We start from the raw sequence: 11,124 nt of genomic DNA on the forward strand, positions 1-11,124 counted from the left end.
CTAGCTGATTGGGAGCCAACTAAGGTGTCAGGTAGAATCTACCCAAGATGCCTGTTTTCAGTCACGCTGGCTGCAAGTTGTGCTGCTGATTTCCAAAGGCAGGGAATGAACCTGGAGTGCAGCGTCATCAAACCGGTGGGAAACGCCCAGCTCCCCTCAGTTCACTTGGACCAGGCAGCGCTTCTTTCTTCCTGCAAGAAAGGAATTGATTTCCTGCAGCCCGGGCAGCCCCGGCATTGAGAGGAGTCAAGAAAGGAAGACCTGGCCCCCCGTGGAAGGATAGAGCCTCATGTGGGGGGAGGTGAGGGGCTGGGTCTCCCTGCGTCTCTCTAAGCCTCACGGTGCCCCCCAGGAGGAGGGGACTGAGTCCTCATAATAATTGGCAGCTAAGATTCTGTACATATGTTTGTTCTAACCACTTACCGTGTGCTGAGGCTTTGCACAAGTATCTCTTTTACTCCTAAAACCATCCTGAGGGCTTCATGGTATTACTATTTTACTGATGAGAGTCGGTGAGTGAAGGAGCTCTCCTAAGTGATCACTGCTAATAGAGCCAGAACTTGAACTCTGTCTGCATTAACCCTGTCCCCTCCAGCTGCCTCTCAGATGAGGGCCTGTATCCCAGAAGGGCTCCTCAGCAGAGCGCAGATGGATCGGTTCCTCTCAGTGTTTGACTAGCTGCCCTTGAGGAGCCTTATGCAATCCCACCACCTCTCCCAACGTTTCTCTGGGAGATCACGAGGGATCTCACTCAGTTCCAGAGACTATAATCTGGGTCTCCTCTGAGACATGCCACATTCTCACCCTTGCATTACGGTAATTTGTGAGGGCCTGTAGGGACTGTGACTGCGCCTGGACCACGTTTCCCATGTCTCAGAGGAAACCCAGATTATAGCCTCTGGAACTTGTTGTCTGCTAAGCAAATGAACAGAGAAATACATAAAAATTCACAGAGCAACAGCTGCCGATGCAAGGCACTACCCTGACGTTTGAATTTAATTCAAATTATGAATTAAAATGAAATTAGAATTTAAAACTCTCTTCCTCAGTCACACCACCACATTTCAGGTGCTCTAAAGCTACCTGTGGCTAGTGGGTGACTGCTGTACCAGACATTGTCACAGAAAGTTCCACTGAACTGTGCTGCCTCATAGCATCCAGAGGGGATTGAATTCATTACACAAGCCCTGCCCTCAAGAAACTTCCAATCTGGCTAAGGAAAAAGAAAAGAAATTACAAAGAAGGACATTACATAATGGTAAAAAGATCAATGCAACAACAGGAGTTAATCATTATAAATATATATGCACCCAATACAGGAGCACCCAGATACATAAGACAAGTTCTTGATGACTTATAAAGAGACCTGGACTCCCGCACAATAATAGCGGGAGATTTTGACACCACATTGTTAGTATCAATGGATCAAAGACGTAGAAAATTCATAGGGACATCTATGATTTGAACTTAGACCTGGAATAAGTAAACTTAGTGAATATTTATAGAATTCTCCACCCCAGGTCCACAGAACACACATTTTTCTCAGTATCATATTACACCTATTTTGAAAGTGACTATATAATTGGAAGTAAATCACTCTTCAGCATTTGCATAGCATTTCACAGACTTAAATGAAATATTGGTTTGCTGTTTGTTTGCTATTTTCTTCCCTTATTCCTTCCTGCCTCCGTTGTTAAGCACAATTATCGGCATAAAAGAGGTTTTTAGTACCTATTTTTAGATGGCATTCCAGCCCGGGCAATAGAGCAAGAATCCTGTTCTCTCTCTCCCTTTTTCTTTCTCTTTCTTTCTTTCTCTCATAAAAATAAAAAATAAAATAAAATAAATATATTTAAAAAGTGGGCAAAGTACACAGACACTTCTCAAAAGACATAGGTGTTGCCAAGAAGCATATGAAAAAAAGCTTAAAAAAAAAAAAGAACACAAAACATTTCATAAGGCTGAGGTGCTGATTTTCAGAGCCTTTGTAACCAGATGTGCAGGCATGTATCTGCACGTTAGGTATGCACCCAGCTGTGACGTAGAATGTATTTCTTGGTGTGGGCTGGGATTTAAAAGACAGGAAGCCACTGACTTCTAGTCAACTCTTCCATTTTCCAAAAAAAAGAACAAAAAGAAAAAAAATTAAGACTCCAGAAAAACACAGATAGAAAAATCAAAGACTCTAGGACAGGTAAACTTTTTTTTCTTTTTCTTTCTTTTTTTTGAGACAGAGTCTCACTCTATCGCCCAGGCTGGAGTGCAGTGGCACAATCTTGGCTCAATGCAACCTCTGCCGCCCGGATTCAAGCGATTCTCCTGGCTTAGCCTCTCAAGTAGCTGTGATTACAGCCACCTGCCACTGTGCCCAGCTAATTTTTGCATTGTAGAGAAGGGGTTTTGCTATCTTGGCCAGACTGGTCTTGAACTCCTGATCTCGTGATCCACCTGCCTCGGCCTCCCAAAGTGCTGGGATTACATGTGTGAGCCACTACGCCCAGCTAGGGCAGGTGGAATTTTTGTATGAGCCAGTGATACATTCAAATATTTGTCCCCACCCAAATCTCATGTAGAACTGTAATCCCCAGTGTTGGAGGTGAGGTCTGGTGGGAAGTGACTGGACTATGGAGGCCGATTTCTAATGAATGGTTTAGCTCCGTCCTCTTGGTGCTAGCCTCGTGGTGGTGAGTTCTCGCGGTATCTGGCTGTTGTCAATGGTAGCACCTTCCCCCGTGTTCTCTCTCTTGCTCCTGCTTTTACCGTGTGATGTGCCTGTTCTCCTTTTGCTTTCCACCATGATTGGAAGCTTCCTGAGGCCTCCCTGGAAGCAGATGCTGGCACCGTGCTTCCTGTACAGCCTGCAGAACCGTGAGCCAATTAGACTTCTTTTCTTACAAATTACCCAGTTTCAGGGATTTCTTGATAGCAATGCAAGAATGGCCTAAACAGCCAATGACCAGTGATTGAAACCCAACTCAAAGAATGGTTTGAAAATCCAGTGAAAGGGAATGAAGCGCATATGAAAAGAACAGTCCAGGTCAACAGCTGGTTCGGACGCAGCTGGCGCCAGGGTGTTCGACGATGCTTTCACGACACTCATCCTTCTTCACTTCCTGGGTTTGCTCTCCTCTGTACCAGTTCATTCTCGGACCGACTGTCCCCATTTGTCAGCAAAATGGCCACTAGACAAACACTGTCTCAGACAGCAGCCCCTGCACCAGAGAGACCCTCTTGCCAGGTGGGTGTAGCCAAGTCTCAGGGTGGTAACCCATTGGCTTGGATAGGGCTGCAAACTCACCGAGAGTGGAGCCGGCCCTCCCAGGCCTCGTGGCCTGAGGACACAGTGCATGCACTGATTTCTCAGCTCTTAAGAGGTGAGAAAAAAGCAGCCCAAGGGCACCCTGCAGCTCTTAGGGTATCCTCTAAAGTGGCCTGGCGGGGCTTCCTCTTCCCTGCAGGTGGGGCCAGGCAGGCAGACTCCAGGGGAAAGGAGGCCCCTGATATTCAGTCGGGGAAAAACTAAGACCAAGCACCCAGCAGCTCACATAAGTGCCAGAAACAGAACTGAGGATTCACGGACATCCAACCTTGAACTGAGGACTAACACGCTGCAATACGGACACCGTCACACTGTCCTTCGTGCCAGCGTTTCTCAGTGGGCACTACTGACATTCTGAGCCAGTTTTTCATTGTTGTCATTTTGTTTTTAACTTTTGTAGAGACAGGATCTCGCTTTATGGCCCTGGTTGGTCTCGAACTCCTGTGCTCAGGCAGTCCTCCCACCTTAGCCTCCCAAAGTACTGGGATTACAGGTATGAGTCACCACACGAAACCCAGATCATTCTTATAGAATGTTTAGCAATATTCCTGGCCTCTGTTTACTAGACCTCTACCCAGTCATGACAATACCCCTCTACCCAGTCACGACAGTACCCCTCTACCCAGTCATGACAACTCAAAATTTCTCCCGACATTGCCAAATGTCCCCAGGGGGAACAAAATCATCCCTGACTAAGAATCACAGCTGTGTGTGTTTGCCCATTTAATCTCCACAGCAGTCTCGGGTAAGCATTGTTTTTCCTCATCGGACAGATGGGAAACTGAGGCACAGAGTGTTACATACATTTCCCAGCGTCCCACCCTAGTGAGTGGCAGCTAGGATCTCAGCCATCAAAGCCCTGGCCTAAAGCTGGCTGGTCACACCCAGCTGTTTACAGTAAAATTTCCTGAAGCCAGATGTTCCCAGGGTGGAAAAGACCTCCTCATTATGAAGTACTGCACGGTTGGAAGCTGGATCCACCCCCTCTGCCTGGAAGAATATTGCTCTGTAAATAACAGGTTTAAAGGGTAAGGATAGCCCCATCAGCCCCGTGAGCTCCTGACTTAAAATAATAATTTAGGGACTTAGAAAGGTCTGGTTCGGTGAGTATGTATAATGGCTTATCTGGCACCACACCTGCATCATCGCCATCTTTTTTTAATTTCATTTTATTTAATTTATTATTATTATTATTATTTTAGATAGAGTCTCCCTCTTGTTGCCCAGGCTGGAGTGCAATGGCGCGATCTTGGTTCACTGCAACTTCCGCCTCCCAGGTTCTAGCAATTCTCCTGCCTCAGTCTCCCGAGTAGCTGGGACTACAGGCACTTGTCACCACGCCCGGCTGATTTTTTGTATTTTTAGTAGAGACAGGGTTTCACCATATTGGTCAGGCTGGTCTTGAACTCTTGACCTCAGGTGATCCACCCGCCTCGGCCTCCCAAAGTGCTGGGATTACAGGTATGAGCCACTGCACCCGGCTATCATTTTTAAAAAATAGACAATAGGAAACAACCAGAGTGTTTTGGACACTTGCCCACGGCCAGATTGGGCAAGTGATTTGGGCCCTGCCACTCATACGGCACATAGCGGCAGTGCCTGGCAGCAGCTGGGTGCAGCAGCCTTCCTCCCCTTCTAATCAAGGTTGGAGCTGGAAGACCTGGTAGCACTGGCTGTCACCCAGGCTCTGCCACATACACCAGGCTGTGTGACATGGGGCCAACTCCTCACCCTGTCTGAGCCTCGGTGGAGTTGGAGCAGATGTTCTCTGAGGTCTTTTCCTGGTTGTGAAGTGGAAGGTTGGGTGGGGAATGGAGGTCTGGGCCAGGTGGACAAACCAGGAAGGGGCCCTGTTCTCCCATGTCCCACCTCAAGTCCTAGAGAAGGAAGAAAAAGAATGGACACCCTCCCATCACATGATGCCACACGGCCTCGCCAGCCACCACCACTCCACACACACACAGGGGCCTGTGGTTTGGGTTTCATGGGAAATTCCTGGGTGGGAACCAATCAGGGTGAAGAGGGGAAAGCATCCTGCGGAGACCACTGCCTCCCCACTGGCTGGCCTCGGGGAACTGCTCCGCCTCGACTCCATGAAGTACTTGGAGGTGGGGGTCCTGCTGATCTTGGTCCCCTTAGGGTCCTACTGCCCCTGCCTCACCCCCAACCCCGCCTTCAGGGAGGTCGCAGGATCCCCACTGGACAGTCCAGCCCTGCAGCCCTGGCCCATGATGAAAGGCCCAGGTCTAGACTCCAGACCTGAGAAGTTAAAATCAGAATCCCTCCCGACGGGGCTCAGAATCACAGGTGGAGGAGAGTTCCCGCTTTCTTTTGGATCTGAAGCTGTACGACCGGTCCCGGAGATCCAGGCTGCCGTGTCCCACCCACAAGGAATTACCCGAGAGAATGGGGCTCACCCAGAGTCAGGTGCCAAGATGGAGGAGGGGGACAAGGACAGTTGATCTCTCAGATCCAGTCGGCCCCGAGGCCACAGCCACCCCTGCTTTCTGTGGTTTGGTTGTGACATTTTAACCACTGCCACCCTACCATTCCCGTTTCTCTGTGTTTTAGTTTGCTAGGGCTGCCATAACCAAGTGCCACAGGCCACAGGGCTTGCACGACAGACGTGGACTTTCCTGTGGTCCTGGAGGCTAGAAACCCCACATCAGGATGCCAGCAGGGTTGGCTTCTTCTGAGGCCCCTCTCCTTGGCTTGCAAATGGCCATCTTCTCCTTGCGGTCCTCCCGTGGCCGCCTCTCTATGCGTGTGTGTATCCAAATCACCTCTTCTTATAAGACATTAGTCGTGTTGGCTTAGGGCCGCCGATCTGACCTCATTTGAACTTAATTACCTCTTTAAAGACTTGATCTCCAAATACACCCTTAGGTACTCAACATCTGAATTTTGAGGGCATGCAATTCAGCCCAGAGGAGCCTCACATACTACCCTCATCACCAGCTCCAGGCAACTAGAATTGGATTCCACCTGCCTAACTGGAGAAGATGCCCAGGCAAGTGACCCACCGTCCGCTGGCCTTGACACTGAGGGGACTCCCACCCTTTCTCCCAGCTCCTATGTGCCACACACATGCACACACACACACACACACGTGCACACACACAACTCTCACCTGCATTTTAAGGACTCTATCTGCATTATACAGAACAACTCGGAAGCATGAAAGAATCCTAAATTCTTCTGTTTTTTTTTTAATTGACCCAGTCTTGCTGCTAGAGATGTGTAACCGAGTGCCCTTATTTTTCTAAGAAAAAGACAAGGAGTTACTATTATTCTTTAGTATCTTCTCTTCTTTTCTCCATTTCTCCCTGGCCTCCATTTCCTACTTAGCTCTTTAGAAATGCAGGTACAGCCTTCTACCTCCTCTTCGCCACACCTGCCTACAGGGCAAGCTCATCTAACCCTGCGCTTCGAAGCTCTGAAGCAAAACTCTCACTAGGAGGCTGCCTCGAGAGAAAACAGTTCATTGACAACACACAGTATGCCCATGAAGATGCCAAATCGAGTCTCAGTAAATAAGGCGCCAAGCTACCATGTGGAACTCCCACCTGCCCACCTGCACCCCTGTGCAGGCCCCTTTAAAAGCACTCACTTTCTGCTCCAAAGGCAAGGTGGAACCCTTAAGGCAGGAAGCCCGTTCTTCTTCCCCTAGGCTAGCTTTGGAATAGTCACTTTCTTTACACCCGACTAGCTCTTGTTAATTACACTCTGCAAGTGGCGAGCAACTGAGTGTGCATTTTGGTTACAATGCCACCCCCTTGAGCCTGTGACGGTTGCAGAGTCAGAAGCCAAGCTGCTTTTGTGGGCAAGTCCTGGCTCTGTGTCTCCTCACTGCCCTGCCACCATCTGGACACCCCAGGACCATCGCCTCTCTTCTGGTTTCCTCACAGGGTTTCCACATGGCTCTTTTCTGGCCAGGCCCCTCTCCAGGATCACTCCAGTTCTAGCTCAGGATAGAGATCAGCAGAGCCAAGAGGATGGCGCCAACGCCTCCCTGACAACACAGAGCCCCGGTGCACTCGGTGCTAGATGCTCTTCCAGGAGCCTTCAGAGGTAGATGGCCACGAAACGGGTGTCCCCACACAACTGGAGCAACTCTTATCAAAGTGGCTTCATCATGTATTCATTCAACAAACACTTGCTGGGCGTGTGTCTTATGCCAGCACTGTATGAAATAAATCTACCGACAAAACAGTCTCTGGCCTGAAATAATACACAAATACATATGTGTCCTGTGAGCAGGTTCTGTGAAGAAAAGAAACAGACAGAGGTCAGGAGAAACAGACAGGTCAGGAACAGACAGGTCAGGAGTACAGGAGACGCATGTCAGGTAGGCAGGTTCATTTGGTTTTGTGGTCGCCTAACCCAGCAAACTCCAGCATCACGGGCACCAGAGGTTTCAGACTGGCTTGCTAAAAATGGTAACTTTGCAGAGACACCCTCTCTCTTGGTGACGGAGGAGCGAAGGTCCTGGGGTGGAATCCTCACTCACAGGCAAGACACTCCATGTCACTGATACTCCATGTCACTGACACCCATATCCAAACCCAAGCAGAAAGTTCCTCTGAGGCTGGGTTCACCGGGACCACACTGACTGCTCCGACCACATCCACACCCAGCTCTACTATTATGGGCTTCACAGCTGCCTATTTTAAATCTGGCTCAGACCTGACATCACCGCCTATGTCTGTGTAACCACAGGCCTAAGACACTGGCTCTTTTTCCTAATACGTAGATGTGGGTACAGACATGTGTGCCTCACTGTGCCAAGTATCCACATAAATATACATATAAATATTCCTGCAAATGCTCACCTGCATGTCCCCCAGGTCACACTCCACGAGGGACGTAAGTGCCACAGTTGGGGACCACTGCTCTATGGCACCTAACAGATTCCTCATGTGGCCTCGGCCTGCAGGATCCTGTGGCTGAGCTCCCTGAACCGTGAGTCTGCCTGTGCCCTTCTTAGATCCACTCGCTCGTGGGGACTTCCCATCACTCTACCTCCCGGTCCCTCTTCCACATTGACCCTCTGTTATTTGTTTTGTTTTGTTTTGTTTTTTGGGGAGACAGAGTCTCGCTCTATCACCCAGGCTGGAGTGCAGTGGCGCGATCTCGGCTCACTGCGACCTTCGCTTCCTGGGTTCAAGTGATTCTCCTGCCTCAGCCTCCCAAGTAGCTGGGGTTACAGGCAACCGCTAGCACGCCTGGCTAATTTTTGTATTTTTAGTAGAGATGGGGTTTTGCCATGTTGGCCAGGCTGGTCTCAACTCTTGACCTCAGGTGATTTGCCTGCCTTGGTCTCCCAAAGTGCTGAGATTACAGGTGTGAGCCACCATGCCCAGCTGTTTTTTTTTTTCAAGCAGCATAAATGCCTCCCTCCCAAAACATCTCCTTCCCCCAACCCCACTACAGGCCCTCAAGCCTCTCCATGTCCCTTGGTCCTTCTTCCACGGTCCCCCCTTCCATCTCCTCCTTCCCCAGACAATCCTCTCATAAATACATCATTGAAATAAGGACACGGTCCTCCCAAATAGATCCAAGCAGTGGAATTGCAATACGGGACCCAATTCCCAAGGGCCAGGCCCTGTGCCCTTTACCTGTGATCTGAGTCCTTGCTGTAATCCTGGCAGACAGACACTCTTATCCTTACTATACAGAGGCAGGAAAAAGTTAAGACACTGGCCCCAGGTCACGTAACTAGTAGTATCAAAAGTAAGATTTGAACCCAGAGGTTTTTAACTGCTATCCTCCCTTAACCTGGACTTTATGCTTCTAGTAATATCATCGAATATTGTATCAGCTTCTAAAATAGTCTGTATCCCACAGTTGCCTCATTTATCTTGCAGGCAGCTGAATCACTAGTGTTCAAGTCAAGGTGCTCACGAGAGTCACTGGAGCACACTTGTTAAATATTCCAATTTCTAGGTCCTACTCCAATGCCAATAGTTTGGAGTTTTGAGACAGGGCCTGGGGAATCCACATGCTAAAGCTAAAATGCTTATTTCCAGGCCTCAGGATTTCTGATTCAGTAGGTATGGGGTGAGTCTGGAGCCTCTGTAGTTTTTAAACTTCCTTTGGTGATTCTGTGGTGTGACCAGGGGCTTGGGACCACCACCCTGGGATGAACCGCTCTGCTATAGGCAGTGCCTGGGCCATTGTAGCTCGCAGTCCCAGCACTCGCCACCAGGTGGCAGGACACTAAGTCCCTCACCAGCCCTGCCCAGCCCAGCCCAGCCCAGCCCAGCCCAGCCCAGCCCAGCCCAGCTCAGCCCAAGAAGGAACAAAGCAACCTAGGGCACCCAGAGATCCAGGCCCAGTAGACAATGTTTCAGGTGGGCAGGGCGCCCCACCATCCCTGCAGGCTCTCTGCAATCCCAAAGGGTGGCTTTTGGTGGGGAAATGGCTTTTGTTTTGTTTCCTCCACAGGATGCGAGAAACATCTGAAAGCTGGCCTCGGGACAAATAATAAAACCTGTTAACCCACCCAGGTTCCCTTCCAGCCAGGAGCCCAGATCCTGAGCCCAGCACTCTGAGAATGACACTCACCCAGCAGGAGATGAGCTGAGGAATGGCCGGATGCCAGGCACGAGGTCTCCAACATGAAGCGGCAGCTGTTTCTCTTCCTCTGAGGGGTGGCAGGCAGGTGGCCTCCTGGAGTGAAACCATGGGACCACAGGACCACGTGGGCAGCCCCAGGGAGTCACACACACATGTGGGAACCTCGAAGCACGACCCTGAACATCACTTTAGCAAGCCGCCTGCCTTCTCTTCATGTTCCCACACAATTAATGAGCCTTCCTCCCGGCCCCTGGGCATGTGGGGAGTGCCGCCTCCTCTGGGCCAGGACCCCCACAGGGACAATCAGGCAGCCAGGTGTGACATTTAAGCAGCATCCAGACAATCCTCTCATAAATACATCACTGATATAAGCAGATGGTCCTCCCAAATAGATCCAAGCAGTGAAACTGCAATACAGGACCCAATTCCCAAGTCCCAGGCCCTGTGCCCTTTACCTGTGATCTAATTAGTCTTTGCTGTAATCCTGGCAGACAGGCACCCTTATCCCTACTTTACAGAAGCAGGAAAAAGTTAAGACACTGGCCCCGGTCACATAACTAGTAGTATTAAAAGTAGGGTACAGTGGGAAAGGGGAGGCCCTGGGGTCACATGAAAACAGATTCAAGGAAGGACTCTGGGGTCAGCAGAATGATGAGTACCCACAGAGGCCCAGACCCTGATCCCTAGAACCCGTGACTGTGATACCTTACAGAGGGTATCTAAGAGGGGGAGGGAGCTAAGGTTGCAGGTGAGATGAGTGTTGCTAATCAGTTGACCTAAAAATAGGAAGAATATCTAGATTAGATTATCTGGTGAGCCCAATGTAGCCACAGAAGTCTTTAATGCCAGGTGAAGAAGAAAGAAGTAGGTCAGAGTTAAGTGTGTCTACTGAAAAGGTCAGAATCAGGCAAAGTAAGAAAGACTCAACTTCCATTCCTGGCTGTGAAGATGGAGGGAGGCGCCACAGGCCAAGGAGTGCAGGCAGCCTCTCAATGCTGGAAAGGACAAGGAAATGGTTTCTCCCTAGAGCCTCCCGAAAGGGACACAGCCCTGCTGAGACTTTGATTTCAGCCCAGTGAGTCCCATGTCCTATTTCTGGCCACAGAACTGTGCAAAAATAATTCACCAAGTTTGTGACAATGTCCTCCAGCAGCCATGGGAAACTCATGCACTGGGCAAGGTGGCTCATCAAGGTGGGTAACATTGGATCCTCAGCTCAGCTCCAA

The sequence above is a fragment of the Aotus nancymaae genome, unplaced genomic scaffold (assembly GCF_030222135.1).
Source record: "Aotus nancymaae isolate 86718 unplaced genomic scaffold, 86718_ANA_hifiasm-v0.15.2.pri h1tg000053l, whole genome shotgun sequence".
NCBI classification, from domain to species: domain Eukaryota; kingdom Metazoa; phylum Chordata; class Mammalia; order Primates; family Aotidae; genus Aotus; species Aotus nancymaae.